The sequence below is a fragment of the Fringilla coelebs genome, assembly GCF_963513975.1.
Source record: "Fringilla coelebs genome assembly, chromosome: 1".
NCBI classification, from domain to species: domain Eukaryota; kingdom Metazoa; phylum Chordata; class Aves; order Passeriformes; family Fringillidae; genus Fringilla; species Fringilla coelebs.
This window is the reverse complement of record NC_140028.1, coordinates 88,769,653-88,786,577: the sequence shown is the minus strand read 5'-3', so window position 1 is coordinate 88,786,577 and position 16,925 is coordinate 88,769,653. Positions and strand designations below refer to the sequence as shown.

The window sequence follows — 16,925 nt, the reverse complement described above, 5'->3', positions numbered from 1 at the left end:
CAGAACCTCACCCACACCTCTCCCAGCCCTACTAGGGAAAGCTTACCTATGAAGAGTAAGAGTCTGTTTTGCCACATTCAGCAGTCCCATGAAAGAGATGCTTGAATCCCTTGCCAGAACTACTGGCTCCTAGTTCTGGTAACTCTGTGCTCCTCTTGGGCATCCAGAAAGAAATTTCTGTGGTAATTGTCCACTTAACCTTTAAATGAACTTTGGATTTATTGCTGCGTCATAAAAACCTATTCCTATTAGGCTGGATTTAACATATTCAAAGCTAAGCAGTCTTCCATCACAACGTTTTGTACTTTCCATTGCTTCACAATTTAATAGTGACTTAAACTATTAACTTATCATTCATATTATTAAGGGTGAATTCTTTACAATTCAGTCTACTGCGACTGTTTTTTCTTCAATAACAACAAAACCCAGTTTTATACGAATCAAAAAGAAAATAACAAGGCAATTACATAAAAGAGTGCTTTTAGCCATGGTTTGGTGATCTCTCTGAAACATGGCCACGTTAATTGCACATAAGTGATTTGGTTCCTTTTATGCACACGCTGTAGCTTTTGTGCTGTCACAATCACGCCTCCACACCGATCATACTGCCGGTGTTTGCTCTGGAGCACTACGGGAAGAGCTGGGCAGATTATACAGCTAGGAAAGTAAGAGTGCCATGAATTGCAAACATCCAAGCAAATGTACACAAAAAAGACTAAGTTGTTTCATACTGCAGCAATTGAACAATCAAATTATGTGGTGCTTCCTGATATATTGGAATATTCAAAGCTACTGTTTCTGGCTTTCAACTGTACAGTACCAAAGAACAAGGATACTCAGTCTGCACAACGTACTGGTGAACTGGAAACCAACACAGCTGAAAGATATAATGTGGCTTACAAAAGCCTTAACAAAAGTAAAAATGTATCTCCAATCTATCAACAAGCAATTAAAAAGATTCACTCACTTTGAATAACAAGATCAGAATTTTCCATAACATTCTTATTGCTTTGCTTTTTAAAATGCTGTTCAACATATGCCAAAGCATAAAAATTGTTTGGGAAGTTGAAAAGAAAAGAAAAAAGAATAAACAAAGGCAAGTTATGCTTGCATTAAATATGGAAAAAACTATTTTTTTTCAGTCTTCACAATAATTGTGCCGCTTCTATACCAATAAAATTCCAGTCTACAGAAATCACGAGAACTAACTTCTTATTTGTATTTCTGCCTCTACAGATTTTGCGATCCCAGAGATGGAGTCATAGAATTGCTTCAGTGTACCTGTCTATAAAATCTTGTAAAATGTACTTACTTGACAACGACTTTATGTGGCTTAAAAAATGTTTAAGTCCTGCCTTCTACCCTACTCCTGGATAATTTAGAAATCTTTATTATTATTCTTAATGGAAATATTAACCTTATGTTTGCTAATAATCAAATTTTTGGCATACCTGGAGGAAAAAAGGAACTACCAACAACTTTGCTTCACTTATTTTTAGCTTGTCATTCTTTTTGTATAAGTCTCTGCTTTGTATTCCCAGTTGATGTTGAAGATATTCCACTGCACGTTTCTTAATCTACAGCTACATGATTGCACAAAGGTCAACTGCATCAGTGTTTCAGAGGCATCACCAAAACTGGCAGAAAGCATCGGTCCCCAAATGCTAAAGACTACTCTGCCTTGCAACTTTCAGGAGTGTGATGACTTGCCAGGGCCTCCCGTGTACCCACATCCACAAACTGACACAGAACAAAAAGAATGTAAAAACATCCTGATGTGGAAAAAAAGTAAGAAGTTGAACTGCTTTTCTTTCTCTCCCTGCCACACCACGTGCTCTGCTTACTCCCTCTGCAGTCACCCAGCCATTCTCATCATTCAGTGGTAATTCCCCCTTTCCTCTGGTGGTGAAGTGGTATTTTTGAGAACTGCTGTCACCTCAATCAGATGTCAAAAAAGAATCTTTCTCATAAGCTGTATTACATCAAATAGGATTAAGTTACCCAGGCAGGAGAAGGGGGACAATGCCACTGTGCTCAATATTTCGCTTTTCACATTCCAAGGACACCAGAGCATCTCTTTTGTGCTTTGCCTGGTTGTCTTTGTTCTGCCTGCTCTCAAGATTCTCCACTTAATTCCTCTGCTTCAGCATGAATTCTGCACTCAAAACATGACAAGAGAAAGCTGATGTTTCTAAACATGATTTTGTTCAACTACAATTTTTCTGATGCACTTCGCTCTATGCACAGGAAATAGAACAACAGAACACAGGTGTGATGGTGCAGATAGCAATCTGCAGAGTAACTCACACAGCAAATAAGGGAAGTTATAAGTGATCTTTTTCTTTTAAAGCATTTACTGGTGAACCAGACAGTGTCTTGACAAAATGATCTCAATGGTTTTGTTTAAGTAACTTCCAGAACTGCCTGTCTCAAAGCCTACATGTTATTATAACACCCACTCTCTTTCTCTCCCTTCTAATAGAGCTACAGGCTTGAACTTAAAGAAAAGAGTAAGAGGGAACAAAGGAAGGGCACCACTCCCTTCTCCCTCAATGCCATCCCGAGAACATGGAGCAAGCAATCACTGTCTATCCCTGCAGTCCAATGAGCACCATAATTTTCATCACATGGACTCACTTCACGTTGCAGAATTTAAAAAAATCACTGTTGGCTCCCATACAAAGACCAGACTTTAAAATCTAAGTGCCTAATCTTTTAGCTCCTAATCTGTACTTCGGCTTTCAGGGCACTGCAAGTAAGACCAAGTCTCTTCTGAAAGTCTTCAACTACTAACTGATGTCTTAAATGAAAGGCTAAGAGATTACTGTGACACCCAGCAATGCTAGTGATCCAAAGATGGAAGGGTCCCCAAAAGAGAGAGACTGTTACTAAGGACCTTATTCTGATTTAAGCTAAGCTTTACATACTCTTTAATTTTGATTTCACCAAAACTATCAAAAGCACTCATTAATCACCTCACTGGGTCTGTTTCCATGAATAAGAACATGATTATGAAATAAAGAAATAAGGAATAATATACTTGCTGGGAAATATAAGGCCACCAGGACTCACATTAAATGCAGCAAGGAATAACTAAATGTTCATTTTTTAATAAGTTACCTTTTTAGCTTCATACCACTTCCTATGTGTTAAGTACAGCCATAAATATTTTCCCTAACAACAAAACCTTGATTACATAACCAACCCATACAACTATGAAAATGTTCACAGCCAACAAGTCAACACGAAGATTTGAACATGATTAACACAAGTGCCATGCTTAATTTTAAGTACAAATAAAATCAGATTTTAAAGCAAAACAATTTTAACAGTCTTATTTCAGTGCCTAATTTCAGGCTTCATGAAGTGGCCAGAGCGTGGTCGCTCCCTGTCTCAAGAAGCAAGTGACAGAACTTGGGGCCTTCCAAGCCAGCAGTACTATTTGAAAAGCCCTGTCAGCAGGATTAATGCATGTTTATGAACTTTTATTACTGAGAACACCCGTCCAAACATATCTAGAGCAGACCCTTAAAAATACTGGATTTGTATGTAAAGTACATTTTAATATGGATTAGCTGAAAACTAAGGAGGAGCTTTGACATTCAAAGGCTAAAGCAGGATGACAGGCATTGGATCAAGTCTTCATCTGTGCCAACATTTGTCCTTTTGTTCATACCAGCCAACAGCAGATGATTCCATAGAGCATGCATAAAGTGAGTATGGCTTCAGGATTTCACACTATCTGTAAGCACATGATTATTTTTCTTGGTGTTTTTAACAGACAATGTTGATACATGACCCATCAAAGGTATTGTACTGGCTGTCAGGCACAGATTCTCCAATCCTATTTCAAGGGTCACTTCCACCAGATTTTTGTACTGGAATGACAATTTTATCAGCATAATTTCTCATTATTAACCAAAACACTAAATATCCTACTAACACAAGCTCCAGGAAAGGTGCACCTGAGTAGTGCCACTAACTTCAATGACAGTACACAGTTTTTGTAAAGTCAAATTAAATTTTAATGCTCCGTGGCAAGCCCATAAAATCAGCATTTCTCAAGTTCATATGCTAAAAGTAATTGTAGAGAAAAATATATATTGATCGATACACACCAAGAAATCACATCCAGTTTCTCTGCCACTGAGTGAATTTTCCAAACTGAAAATTGGTATTTCATACCATCACAAAACAATTCAGGTGGGAAGGGACCTCAGAAAATGTCTAGTCCAGCCTCCTGCTCAAATCAGGGCCAGCTATGGGATCAGACCTGAGTTCATAGGGCTTTGAACTATAAAGTATTGGAAACCTCCAAGGAGAGAGCCCACACAGCTTCTGTGAGCAACATTTTCCACTGCTTGACAGTCCTCATGGGGAACAAACCAGTCTGCATCACTCTTGTTTCAACTTGTTCCTATTGCCTCTCATTCTCTCACCACTCTCCATCATGAAGTCTGACTCCATGATAAGCACCTCCAAAACCACCTTTTCTCAAGCCTGAACGAGCCCTGGTCCCTCAGCTTCTCCTCAGAGTGCAAATGCTCCAGCCCTGATGGCTGTGGTGCCTCAACACTGAACTCACTCCAGGTTTCTGATGTTCCTCCTGCACTGGGGAGAGTGGGGTGCTGCTGGTATAACCAGAGTATCTGAAAGTGGTCTAAGGGTTGCTGAGTAGAGGCGGATAATTCATTCCCCTGATCTGGTCATGCTTTCATCCATGCAGCCCAGGATGCTGTGGTCTCCCCTGCATCCAGGAGTGCTGCTGGTGGGTGCCCAGCTTGATGCTCACCACACCCCCAGGGCCTTTCCACAGAGCTGCTCTCTGGCCTGTCAGTCCCCAGCCTGGGTCTCCTTCTGCCTGGTTGCAGGGCTTTGCATTTGTACCTGCTGAACTACTCCTCTGGTTGTCCACCTAGCCAGACCTTACCAACTTCACCTGGATACAGCAATATTGTGGGAAATAGTGTCCCCTTGTCCCCAGCTCTATAATAGAAGCCTTTTTATCAGTTATCAGAGCTTGCATCAATTTGCATTGTTATGAGATTGGAATAGATAAAGATGAATGTCTGCAAAGTACTTTTGCCCATGTTCATACCTAAGACACTGCTTGCATGTTTCCGCAGGTCTTCATCTTGTTAAGTCATCATGATCAGAATACACACCAATGGTACTTCTCTTGCTACGCCAAGAACAGCATCCCCAGGAATACTGCTTTTCTATTTTCCTTTTTGCTTAATTCCTTTTCCCATTTGCGACTTCCATCATGAAACAAATCCCACCACTAAATTCTGTTCACATTTCATCTTACTAATGGCAAAACTAACAGGCACCTCAACAAAATCAATGCAATATAAAAACATTCTGCTCATATGGAATTTTGGGGTTTTCAACTACAGACATTCCAAGAAATACCCATAGTGCTGGCTATCAAAAATAAGCAATTGCTAAGAACTGGCAATCATCCTTTAGTAATGTTTAGAACAAATGGCAAAGTTTAAACCACACAATCTGCTGTTTCCACTAATTTGTAGGAATGAATTATGAAGGTATGTTACCTATGAAGGTAACACTGAGGAAAGGAAGAAGTATTTCTTGCCTTTGAGTAATGTTTCCTTGAAATAATAGGCCTGCCTATACTTCTCCTGTGAGGGAGAGAGAAGCTGGTGCGGGAGTGAGCAAGGGGCTCCTCAGCCCCCAGGTTTCAGGACCTCCCTCACCAGTGTTTAAGTTGCACAGTTACACTGAAGCTGAAAGGAGAGAATAATGTTCTGGACTGACTGAAGCTACAGTGAAGAGATACAGATATGATCCAGTAATTAATTCAAACCATAAAAGGTTCCTCCCTAAGAAACAGGAACACACATAACCTCCTGAGTGAAACACAGCAACTGACATGTTTAAAGGTTCCAGCCACAAAGGTGTCCTCTGGGCTAGTCCTCACATATGGTAAAATACCATTGCGAGGGCAGAGCGGATTAGCTGTATAAATTGTGCAATAACATTTCAGCGTAAGCAAAGGGAGACACCTTTGCCCCCAGGCACAGGGCTTGGACTTATCAGGAAGCTCTCCCATGATACAGTTTCATCTCAGATGTGACAGCCTGCCAACCCTTGTTTGGCCTTGGGACAGGTAAAGAGGAAATGATAAGCCGCAGTCTGGGGCTGTCTTCCCAGCGGCACCTTTTCAAGTCATGGCTAACTCACATCAAGACACCCTTGACTTCTGATGAGGTGTAAAGGACATAACTGCCCTAGCTAACAAGACCAGGAAACACCTTCTTTAGAGCAGTTTGGTCTCATTTAGTGCATCTAGCATCTCAAGTGAAGAAAGCAACAACCAGCAGATTTTTAGCAGTAAAATCAGCATGCTTGATGAGGAAGACCATGAAGATCAAACAATAAACATCTCACAATTGAGGTAACTGTGAGAGCCTCCACTGAGACATTCCAATGTCCATATGCAAACAACAATCAAATGCAACACTTGGACACATCTGAAAACCTCTGACCAAAGTGAAATAAGATTTTTTTTCCCCAAAAAGAATTAATTTCCTGCCCAGCATGACACACATTAAATGAAACATGACATTTGATACTGATCAAGATTTCCTGCCATTATGGTATAAGAAACCAGCAGAGGCTGAACCACTGTGAAGTTTCCTAAGACTTGACATTGAAAGACAGAGGAAAAGCAATGCAAAAACAGCAGACACTGACCGCACAGGCTATAGTTAATGCCTAACTACACACATGAATTGGCAATGTGTGAATATTCAGCAAGAGCATATACCACAGAATTTTAAACATCCTGAAAAAAATTTAAAATATTTGCTATATTAAGTAGCCCTATGGCATTCATGTACTGGCTCTGCATTATAGCCCTTTAACAGCTCTATATTCCTAAACTACACAGAGCCCTTCATACTAATCTAAGAAAAGTAATCACATTTTAAGTGCTGTTAAGATAAAGCACATTGACTATGAGTAAGTGGCGAGACAATGCTATGATAATTCACATCACCAGCAATCACAGCCTGAGAAGTTCTTTCTTGCTTGGGCACTCCAAAGACAAGCAAAAAGACAGGATGCCTCCCAAAAGGCATATTAATGAGCTCCAAGTCAAAGCCAAAGCAGAAACCAGTTCCACCTAATTATCTATGTTAAAATAAAAGCTACTTAAATATAAATAGTTAAAGAAACTACACTGCCAGAAATTAACTAAAATATCTCAGGGACAAAGAAATTTTCCTTGAGTATCAGGCAATGTTGTAACAGTTTCACAACTAAAGTACTTGCTTGTAATTTAAGGATATCCAATTGTTACTGGAAAGTCAGGATTTAGCTAGCAAATTATTAGAACAACTTCCATCTCTAACACCGCTGAAGAAGAAAGGCCATGAAAACAGAATGACAGACAGGCTCATGAAACAGCAGCCAGTTTAAGGGTATTCAGCAAAGAGCAACTGCTACATGGTCAGATGAGACACTGAATACAAAATATCCAAACATGAGTCTGGGGAGAAAATACAGAAATGAAAGGAACAAGATGTTAACTAAACCATCCCTGCACATAATGATGTTCAAACAGAACAAGCTCCTTAGTCACATTCTCTGCATTTCTTTAACATAATCTTCCATTTGAAAAGCAGGGATCAAATGGAGCAATTTCCATACTGCCTGTAGCAGCTCATCAGGAATGAAGAGTAGGCAAGAGCTCACACCTAACAGCCTTATTTAAAGACAGAGAAAGGACCAGGAGGTTTGGGAAAGAGAGTAGGAAAAGTCCCATACGGCAGGCCTTTCTTTTGGGACTAAATAGTACTGTGAACATGACAGAAGTAGCGTACTCAAGTCCATTTGACTGAAATCTAGATGTGAGAAATGTCCTAACCAAGGAATATCCAGATTGCGGTTTTGTCATGCTGCAGGTGGAAGTGATGATCTCCCCAGAGGAGGTTTCCGTCAGCATCAGTGGGAAGCCCCCATTTCCGAGCTACTCAGAGTCCTTCCCCCAGCCTCACCTGCCCTTTTTCCATAAATGTGCACAGTCTCTCTTTTTGCCCTCTCACACATCCATATGTTCAAGGAGATTCCTAGGAAAGGCCCCATGCAGGTCAGCCCATAAGCATATAGTTACCAGAGAGTGTTACATTTCATCCAACTCATCACTCATCCATTTATATGTTATATTTTCCCTTCCGAAGCAGACCAAAGGAAACTAACAACTCCCCAATCTAGGGGAGTATCAGGAAAAAATGAAAAAAACCACTCATTACTCATATGCAAGGCAGACTGCAAGGAAGCTAACAAGTAAAAACCTTGCATTTCCACAACTGGCTTGCTCCCAGTTCACATCAGCTAAAATTAGCACCCTATTGAATTCACTATGCGCGTGTGTGTAGGTATGCTCTCAAATTAGCCAGTTTGTTAGCTCAGCATCCTCCCACCACAAAAATGAGCTTGTTCTGGCCTCAGATTCTATACAGCTGAAAGAAATCCTTCTATTCATTAAAGCAGGACTAAGCTCAAAATTTTGCTGTGTCTGAAAACATAGCCACCGATTTAACAATGTACTGTACAGTGGATTTGGAACAGATACTTTCCATTTACTATCAGGGAGATGCTTTTCCAATGATTGTTTTATAATGTTAGTTTGTAAAATGTCCCTTTGAAAATTATACTTGCAGGTTGGAATCTCTTTTGCTGAACTGTCACTCAGAAAATTTGCCATACCTGTCAGAAGAAGTCAAAATACTATCACTTTAATATCCCAATAGTGTTTTAACCAAGTTCTCATAATAGCTCTAAAGGATGAAATTTTCAATTTAAAACTGTAAATCTGTTTGTCTGCCTGTCAAAACAACACCATCTCTTGCTATGTCTAGCACCAGCAGTGGATATACCAAGCAGATTTCATCTGCTAGTTGTCTAAACTAAATGTACTAACAGAAGAAAACTAAAATAGAAATAACAGATACAGACATTGACTCACAATGCAGGAGGTCTACAGGAGACAGAAAACTTCCCTGGGTTAAGCCCATATTCTAACGCTGTCTCTCAGAGCACAGAACACGTAAACATCCCCATCAGTTTGTCCCCACTGGCTAAGTGGGGACATTAAAATGTTCTTAACCATTGAAGACAAGAGCAAAGAAAAATGAGGTTAAATGATATCAGAGACTATTTCTGTTCCTACAGAAGTCAGGAGAGTTTTCTCACTGTTCTTTGTGGGCTCAAACCCCTGTATTGAATGTGCTTGAAAACAGAAGGGACCTTTCAAGTTGTCACTGTTGTTATAAGCAGCATGCAATGTTCCTTCAATGTGAAAACATCAGAGATTTTAAGAATAGATGTGACTTTATGAAAATGTTAGATCTTGTACAACATGAGCTATAGACATGAATAGTTCCTGCATTAAGCCAATCATAGATGTCTGAGCTGATGTAAATATTTTAGGAAGACATTTCAGTCTTGAATGAAAGCCTTATATATTGACACACAGAGAACAATTTAAATAAACCACCACTCAGATAGATGTATTGACATATTTAAATGCAGATACAAATACTTGATGAAATCAGGTATCAGGAAAATGCACAAGTGAATTGCTCGAAATTTAACTGCTAAGTGGTAGTTTTGAACACTTGGAAAGTAAAAGCTAGGTAGTTCTGGTGTATGTCAAAAAAAATAAAAAAGCTAATCCTCTCATCAGCATTAAGTAAGAAACACGACAGTACTGTAATTTGCAATTTTCGAAGATTATATACTTCCATTTACAATGACTAAATTTCTAGCCCATAGGGTTGCTGAAGATAAGGATGAGAAGATGAAAAGAATCAAATGAAACTCTGGGTCTTGGTTATGTACCTTGCCCAAAAAGTAAGGCAGTTTCCTACAAATACAAAATGGAAAGAAAAATGTTTTGGACTAACGATACTACACTGGTACCACAAAGCAGCAAAGAATCCAGAGAGCTCCTGTGCCTGCGAACCTCCTACAAAAATTCAAGGAAACATCTGAGGAAGATGACGTCACACTAAGCTAGTAAATCAAAACATGTAAGTTGTTTAGCATCCCATTTCCAGATTTTTGTCTGATATGTCCCCTTCTCATTCCACTTTCTATTTCCCCCAAGTAAAGAATACGGTATTGACTGCAGCTGTCTGGCTGTGCTCAGTGCCAGGTTTGATAAGCCTTTGAGCAATCCTGTCTAGTGAAAGGTGTTTCTGCCCATGGCAGGGGGTGTGGAAGAGGCTAGAACGAGATGACCTTTAAGGTGCCTTCCAACCCAAACCATTCTATGATTCTGTGATTGCCTAGGGAGCAGGGCACATCACCAGCATGCAGTGCTCCCACCTGTTTTTTTTGGAGAGATGTAGCGGCAGAAGGCAGGAATGGGAGTGCCTATGAGGAGGGGAGAGGAGGGAAGGTACCTGGCTGCTCCTTTGGGGCCAGATGGTGGGCTGGTGAGAGTCATCTGTAAGCTGGGACATGACAACACGAAAACAGCAGCAATCTTTAAGGTAAGACATATGCAATGCTTTGTTTATCTAAACAGAATGCTGGTATATCTATAATAATTGATTTCAAACTCCCTCTATGATTTTGTCAACAACATGCATTCATGTAACAAGAGGGACGATAAATTGGGGAAAGTTTGTAAAAACTCTCAAGATACAAAAGATGTCTACCATGAATCTGCAGCAGAACATATATTTGTGAACTAAAGTCTCATGCTCACATTTATAAAGACAAATCTTCTCACTCAAATCTCAGTGCTGTTCAGTTTACTAGAAAAATAACATTCCGGTTAAAAAAACAGCAGATGGGCAAACAAGGTAAAGGGCATTTAATTTCGGTTGCCTCTCCTCCATGCCAACACACTGCTTTGAAGGGACTGCAAGTGTGGGAGGGGAACATATGTGCATGTGGATTGTGCATCTCAGAGAGTACTTGGTGGTGAATGCAATCTCTCCTTTCTTTCCTCTTTCTATGCACGACAGCTCAAAGGTCCGCTCACTCCAAGAGTGGTTCCACACAGCTATACCGAGACTGAAGGAAGCTAATGGAGAGTAATGTTCTGCACGCAAACAGCGACTACAGAGCCACTCCACCAAACACTGCTTCAACCTTTAGGCTTCAGGGATGTTACAGATGGGTAATGAGATTATTTGCTCTCGCAATTAAGGGATAACTATTGTGTGAATATTAAGGAAACCTTTTGAGATGTACAGTTATGTTATTGTAGTTTAGATGCCCTCTGTTCTCCCCATGGTTCCCTTTCCCCCCACCCCGCCCCGTATTGTTGCCATCAGACAGCCGGGGTTGTCTAGGACAGGTAAAAAGAAGGGGGGCACATGTGTCCCTTGCATGGGGCAGCTGGGAATGGAAAAGCTTGGTGCTTAGGGGGGGCAGCATGGCAACACCTGATCTCCAATCCAGTCACAAGAAAGCAGTTTCCACCGATAAATGGCAAAGAGCAGCTGACTGACAGGCTTTGGGAGGGGCCAGGGCTTAAAAGGTTTAATAAACCTTAAAGGGCTTAAAGGTTTAATAAACCTTTTTAAATTTTCAAAGTGAGCAGTTGTTCCTCACAAGAGACAGATCAGCACTCACTGAAAATGATGATGGATGATTCAGGCAGCTCCATGACAGAGGCTGGAAATAAAGGTGTACTTCAACAGCACCCCAGAGTCGTTTGGACCTTGCTGGAGTCCAAACCAGGGCTTTGAATGGTTCTGTTGAGGTGGTTTCTTGTGAGCACTGACTGAACCTCCGGCCATTCAAACAATCACTGATCAAGTCAAGCAAAACTCTTGAACCGGCCAACAATGTTTCTGTATCTCAAGATAAATGTGAAGAGGTTTTATTAATATCAAAGCAGAGGACTCTGGAAAGAGAGCTGATCTGGGTGAAATTTTGGTACTGTCTTAGGGATAAACTGCAGTACCTCTGAAAGGGAATGCTATCATCAAGACAGATCTGCCACAACTGGCCTCTGGAATAAGTGAGAGCAACTCAGAAATTCAACTTCACAGACTAGAAAGTGAACAGCTATGCTGAGGATCTGAAACTGATGACACAGAAGAATGAACAGCTTAGTATTTAAATTCCTGCATCTCCAGCTGAAGGCAAGAAACTGAAAAAGCTCTTTAAGGAATGTGGAAAGGATGGAGTGAGAAACTACAGCAACTTGACTGATAGGCAAATGACAGACTAAAATAAGTTCTAAATAGACTTTAGCACAGACCCTTTAATTCAAATGAGTATCCATAATGAGTATTCACTATCAGAACTGACAAACTGCAAGGGACCAACATAATGCACTGACCTGAAACTTAAGTAACAGCTTATTCCTTTCTGCTATTTATGGCATTGCCTTTTCTGGGGGTGAGACTAGGTGTGCTGCAACAAACTGAGCCACAGCAACATGGATCCTCATCGTTCATGCTATGGAGCACAGACCTTGAAGGAAAGGTGTTATTCAAGATGTAACTATTCCCATGCTTTGTCTGAATAAAGTCAGCTGCAACTGTTCAGGTGGCATGTGATACAAATCCTCAAATCCATAAAAGAAAAAAAAAAAAGGCTTTTCCTTGAAGCTAGACACAGAGATATCTTTCTGGGAAAAAATCAGGAGAAGAGACTGGTAGATGCCTGCATACCCTTAAGGTCTGGAAGTATGAGCTCAGGATGGATTTGTTATACCATATACAGCCTGCATAGACAATCAGTAACCTGTTTAAAATTTTACCTATTGAAGACGTACAGACAGTACACTAATCTCCCCATTTCTTGCATGTGCTATTTAGAGATGGGATAGAGTCAAAATTCTTCAAAGAGGGTCATAGGGAGCTGTGTCTTGGATTTGTGCTGAACACAGGGTTGGTAACAGAGATGTTTTCATCCTGACCTGGGCTTGCACTGTGTCAGGGCCTTTTCTGCTCCTCACACCACTCCACCAGAGAGTGGGCTGGGGCTGCACAAGGAGCTGGGAGGTGACAAAGCCAGGACAGCTGACCCAGGGGATATTCCAGACCATATGGCATCATGCTCAGCATATAAAGCTGGGGGAAAAAGCAGGAAAGGAGGTGGGCAGGAGGAATGATGTAATTTGTCACTGGACAAATGGCAGTGGACTTCTGCTCCCCTGTAGATGGAAGAACACCTGCCTGCTGATAGGAAGCGGTGAATGAGTTATTAGTTTCGCTTTGCTTGAGTGCCTTTTGCTTTACCTATTAAACTGTCTTTATCTCCATCTAGTTTTCTCACTTTTACTATTATGATTCTCTCCCCCATCCCACTGTGGGGGAGTCAGCGAGTGGCTGTGCGGGGCTTAGTTGCCAGCTGGGGTTAAACCTTGATACTGCAGAAAGGCAAAAACTCGATCGAACAATAGGCAGCAGCTTATTCAGAGAGATGAATTCACACCTGACTAACAACTAGGACAAGTCTAAACTCCAATGAGGCTGATGAACACATGCATGTCTCCAGTCCATCACAGACCGCCCTATAGCCTGAGGACACAACAACAGCCATGAATGAGAAGGAGAATGAAGAAATCCATCTTCATCTTACCCAGAAATTTATCATTGGCCTTTTTGGTGACACAGCAAGAAGCAGTTACTTGAAATGACGGAGTCAAACAGCCAGAGAGACCCCAGGACTGGTAGGCAATAAATACAGAGTATACATCTGTATTGCCTACCAACGAGATGAGAGGGTCCTTTTGGAAACCTTTAATCCATTTTCTAGCAAATCTTGGTGCTGCTAGAGTTTGTCACCAACTTGAGTGCTTTGAATGTTCCCCGAACATCCAAAAGCAGAGAGAGAGAGATTTAGGTGGCAGACAGCATTGCTGACACCAAGTATGGAGAGAACCAAGTTAGTTCCACTAGTCCCAAGGAACACAATGACAGTGTTGGTAGTGCTGAAGTACCTAGGACCCACAGTGCTGGGACAGGCAAAGAACTGCTGCAGTGGTTAAAGCAGGAAACAAAATGCTTACAGCACTTCAGAGGCTGGACTGTCTCTGAGGATGACCAAATCTGGTGCCTCTGTGGTGATCACAATCTGACAGAACTTGACTTGTCTGGAAGGGAGAAGACAGAGAGACACCCTTGGAATGGCTTTCTTAGGAGGATGGCTACTGGCAGATCAAAGATAAAGCAGCTGCATTCACCTGAATGTTTTCCAGCCCACAATATCCATCGAGTCCCACACCACAGAAAACTTCAACTGCATTCTCAAGGAGAAATTTTGTGCAGCTCAAGCTCACCATCCTAGATTTTAAAGAATACCATGTGGAGCAAGACCTTCTCTATCACATTAATTAAACCCTGTACACGTGTCAGAAGACAAAATTCAGCCCCAAAATAGGGGCACACCCAGGGTGTAAAAGAGCATTGGGAGATAGCAGCAAAAACAAGGAGAAGCACAGTTTTTCCTCCTGAAAATTCAGAGTGGCAACTGGGCAGCAGAGAGAAAATGAAACTACATGAGAATTAGCCACCTTCCACACTCGCTGAGCAGGAAGCCGAGCACAGCCCCTAATCATCATGTTCCTGGTCTCAAGTGGTTATTTGAATAAAGGCCACTTGAATAATTTGTGGACTATCACTTCAAAAAAATAAAAAAGCAGTTGCAACTTTATACTAAATAACTAAATTGCAAACTTGACAACTATGTCTGCCCATTTACTGCCTCATTTGTGCTTGAGTCCTACTCCAATTTGCACTTAATTGGATTACTATAGCTAATGGCAAAATGAGGTGTTAAATACATGTTTTTCTGTAGTCAATTAAATTCAACTTAAATCCCAAACACATATAAAGTTATGACTGATCAGTGGACAAAGCTACTCAGCAGAAACTCAGCACGAATAAACTTATGAAAAACTCCCCACAAATACACAGTGCAACTGACAGCTCCTCTGACAGAGCAACACTTAGCTTATGATAAATTCCACAAAATTACATTTCTTAATCATTTCAGATAGGAAATAAACAAATCTAAAGTGATCTAGATGGACTAAAAACGAAAATAAATTAACCAAGAGGAAAAATATACAGTCATACTTCACACGAATCTGTATACACAGGATTGTGATTTACAAAAACTTATGTGAATATGTGCATATTTTTGTTTACTTGTTTTGCTCAAAACATGTATTTTCTTTTTTTCAGCAGCCTTCAGTCTAAAGCTTCAAATAAATAATTTTGTTTACTTCATATTATCAAGAATGCAATCTATTCAGGCATTTAAGAAACTAAAAAAACCCACAGGGGCAGAGGACAGTTTTAATTTGAAAAGAGTAACTATTACCTCAGTTATTTATGTATCAGTTTTCAATGTAAAACTTTATTTTTCAATTTCCAGCCATAAGAATTTAGGCTAGAAGCCAAAAATTAAGTCAAATATCTCTTTGATTCTGAGATGCTTGAAAGCTGAGTGCTACCACCACATAAACCTTTGTAACCCCATCCCTTTCAGAGTATATTGCTAAGTTTACCCTAGAGAATTTATCTTCCTTCATGCAAAGATGTTACTGGGCCACACATGAGAGCAAATGCCTGAAAGCGGAGGTTAGCTTGTCTTTAGCTTGAACACATCCATCACAAAAAATCATCCAGAGCAATATTAATGTGTGAGACCAGCAGCAACAAGAACAAACATTACATTCCAAGTTTTTCACATTTGGATGACAATACCACTTATGTATGACACACTAAATAGAAATACATAAGAAATACTTACTAGAACGTCTAGTTTGTTAAAAAGTTTCTGCAAACATTTGAAGGTCCACTATCTAGACACTTATGTTTTATCTCTTCCACCTTTTACAAATACATAGAGCAGTCCTGGTGTACTCATATGAGACAGTTTATAACAAACATCTTGAAATATGAAGGCAGCTACAAGTTTGGAGAGAAAAAAGCTGAGCAAAACACCTGGATAAGTTGAGTGTAGAGCTGCTATTTAGTGATTCACAGTGCTTGAGCTAGGGCTGTTTCCTGTTGAAAATTGGAAGGAAAATTGGAAATTGAGGAGAAAAGATAAAATCTGTATTTTTAATCTTATTGCTAGTGAACTACTGCAACTTGCTGCCAGAGAATGTTGGGTGCAAGTAGCATTCAATCAACTGTACTCATAGATAACAGCTCCATGAATGTCTAGATAATAAAGGGATGATGCAGACGTCCCTAAATTCAATGTATGTGGACTTCATAAGGGGAAGACACTAAAGAAAGTGGCCAGGCTTATGTGGTATCCTTAAACAGTACATCTACTCCCTCCATTGGAGGCCAAACGCTGGGCCAGAGAGACTCTACTGAGATCCACTTGGGTATGTCTTCTGCTCTCTAATCTTTAAAAAGTTTTGAAGTTCATTGTTTTGAAAGATAAACCTTCCAGGACAGAGCATCAACAATTTACAACACTGTCCACAGATGTGTCACAGGACAACCACCACTGAAAGGTGAATGCCTACCCAGAAAAAGTCAAAGCACTGACACCAGATACTAGAAAATATTTCATCTGCTAAATCCAGCAGTTTAAGAGAAGTGAAGCTGCTGCTGTTCCATGCCCCCAGATCCAACCAGTAGCAAGGCTGAAAATGTTTTCCCAAGAGGGACATATACACAGATCAAACACACACCCCTCCATACATACATACATACGGCTAGACATACAGATCCTGGACAGACACTCTGAGCACTCCTACCTCCTCCTGCTCCTTGATCTGGCTAAGCAGGGCAAAGGTCCACTAATGGAAACATTTCTGTGCATCCAAGGTGGATCTCACCAGCAGCTTGGCTCAGCCACCCCTGTATCCCAGACTCCTCAGTTCCTGTGCCTGGACATATCAGCCCTCAGGGTTGCAGCCCGACTCCAATTGCTGGTACAGAGCATTACACAACCCC

The 16,925-nt window shown here is 40.7% G+C and overlaps 1 protein-coding gene across 4 annotated transcripts in view; it reads right to left on the bottom strand.

Moving 5' to 3' along the window:
- The window catches only part of HIVEP1 (HIVEP zinc finger 1), a 120,671-nt gene that overhangs the window by 33,897 nt on the left and 69,849 nt on the right, over window positions 1–16,925 (bottom strand). The window lies entirely within an intron of this gene.